The sequence below is a fragment of the Cynara cardunculus genome (genome assembly GCF_001531365.2).
Source record: "Cynara cardunculus var. scolymus isolate 2C chromosome LG 3, CcrdV1, whole genome shotgun sequence".
Lineage (NCBI taxonomy): Eukaryota > Viridiplantae > Streptophyta > Magnoliopsida > Asterales > Asteraceae > Cynara > Cynara cardunculus.
This window is the reverse complement of record NC_037530.1, coordinates 34,035,392-34,038,138: the sequence shown is the minus strand read 5'-3', so window position 1 is coordinate 34,038,138 and position 2,747 is coordinate 34,035,392. Positions and strand designations below refer to the sequence as shown.

General features: G+C 28.6%; 1 pseudogene; it reads left to right on the top strand.

Moving 5' to 3' along the window:
- LOC112509185 overlaps nucleotides 1-598 on the top strand; it is a 4,113-nt pseudogene extending 3,515 nt beyond the window's left edge.
- The last annotated feature ends 2,149 nt before the right edge of the window (nucleotides 599-2,747 follow it).

Below are 2,747 nucleotides of genomic sequence, written 5' to 3'. Positions count from 1 at the left end.
TATCTGCAAAGCAGGTGGTCGCCCTGGGATTAGTCGGCTCGCATAGCGGGTTGGAGCTTGAATTTCAAGGTGTCAAAAAGAAATTTACCATGCTTCAGGTTTTCTACCTCTTTTCTAATATGATGATCAACATATCTAAGTTTTCGATATCCATTGCACTTGTGATTTCTTACTTTCTGTATTTCTTATTCAGACTTGGCCTGTACGTACACCTTGGCCTGTTGCATCAAAGCTTGCTGCTGATACTCCTCTTCTTACTGGACAGGTACCTATCACTAGCTTATGTAACATTTATGTTTWTTTTGGCTTTCTATCATTGCCAATTTGCTTGTTAATGTGATCCTAATAATCTATTGTATGTATTAGTGTGTTCTTGATGCTCTTTTCCCCTCAGTGCTTGGTGGGATATGTGCCATTCCTGGTGCATTCGACTGTGGGAAAACTGTTATTAGCCAAGCTCTATCCAGGAACCTTAAAAAAGGTTATAATATTTTATATAGGGTTTTTACATTAGGGAGATTGAATTTATAAAATTGTGTTTTGAAAGCATGGTTTGTGAATATGGGTTGTAGGAGATGATTTTGAAACTTGGGAATGATAACAATGGATGTATCCTCTTTTTAGTTGTAGACATATAACAATGGGGTTGTTTCTTTCTAATGATAATGTTTTGATCTTCAAATTCCATTTGTTAGTATATATAATTCTTAATATTAGATGTCTTTCGTCCTTTATTTAATTTAAACCGTCAATAGTATGTTTTTAACCTTTATCTAGGTATAGATGGCATATTGCATCCCGCTGCATTGTGCGGGTATACAACTAGTAAGAGTATAAAATGTAACTTAAAATTTAAAAATGATTATTGTTGACTTTTTGAATTTATATGTGAGAAGAAGTAGATAGTAGGATGGGTATAAAATGTAGTAGGGGGTATCCTTTAGAACATCCCTAACAAATTATTTAAAATTTTTGTAAAGTAAAAAAAAACTATATTCATTTCCAACAGATTATCTGTTTTAAAAAATCCAACATTGATTATAATATTAAAACATTTCACTAATCTATTAGAATATCACTTATCTCGTATAAAAGTGGTCATATAGGGGCCGTTTACCAAACGTTTATCTGGTTAAGCACTTACCAAATTACATTATCCTACCGAATCAACATGACAAAGACCAAAAATCTTACCCGGTAAGAACGAATGCAAGGACTGAGAGTCTTACCCGGTAAGTGACGGCGACGACTCGTATCACGGTTAGTACTTACCAGGTTAATTGTTGCATATGTACCGTTTTCATGGATTAGAATCTTACTCAATAAGTAATTGATAGTTTTAAATTTTGTCGATAAACACTTATTCGGATAAGTGTTAATAAATAGCCTAATCGGACAGTACAGTAACTTTGTGGTCACTCCTCTCCCCTATGTTTTCGTGCAATCAAGTGGAATAAAAACCCCTTTAAATTAATGTTATTAAAAAAAATATTATATTATATAATTTTTTAATGTTAAAATCAGATTAATTTATGCATTGACAATATAAAAAATGGATTTTGTTGTTGATATGAATGAATTTTTTTTTACAAAGTATAAATGCATTTAGCAATATATATATATATATATATATATATATAATATTTCAAATGCAATCATGTCTATTTGTACAACCAATGTAACACAATTAATTGAAATATTTATGAAAATGATAAGAGTTTATTTACGTCTTTTACTTTTAAATGTTTCATTTTAAACCTTTATCAAATTAACATACATAATCGTATATCAATTAAAACATGTTTAAAAAATACATTTTTATTTTAATAAGTTACACCATTATAATCGTCTTGTTAATACCTTAAAAAGAGTCCAATATTGAATAGTTTTTTACTTAATTATATTATTATATATTATATATATTGTGAAAAAATATTTTTAATATTTACGATTTATACTTTTATAGTTATTTATGTGTATATATACTATATATTTCGGGGTTAGGTTGTCCAAATTGCGCTGTATATAATATGTTTTGAATTAATATGTTCTTGGGTTTATATATATACATATATACATTTATTAGTTCAACCTTAAACTGAGTTTCTGGACAAGAAAGAGGGTAAGCAGTTGAAATTTCATTCTAAAACCCATCTTTTTTTGTCTTTTCATGGCTTATGATCTGTCAAATTTGTAGTTTTCTTTATTGGTTTTGAGTGTTTATCTTAAAACTCAAGTTTCTTGGTTCTTTNTAAATCGAATACATTTGTGGAGTCGTTTAAATATGTTGGATTTTAAATATATTGGATTTTAAATTGTCATACAAATTTTTTCATCGATAATCTGTAATTGGAACCATCACTCTTATTTATTTAAATTGTATTGATATGTAAAGACCAAGTGTAACATATATCATCGTTAAATCTTATCTTATAAAATCAGTGGAACTTCAAAATCGTTAAAATTCATGGCTCCCACCGCATTGCGCGGGTACACAACTAGTATATACTAGAAGCGTACTCGCGCAATGCAGCGAGATACATCGTGATTTAATATTTCATTTTATTATTTATCTCAATCGATGTTATAATATGACTTTATGTGATTTTGAGAAAACGATGATGTTTTTATTTTTGAATAAAATATATGTTTAAAGATATCATAAAAATTTGACAAAAATATATCGATATTAGTGTCAAATTAACTATTTGAAATTCCTCATTTTTTGTGTAATTTTTTAATTCAAT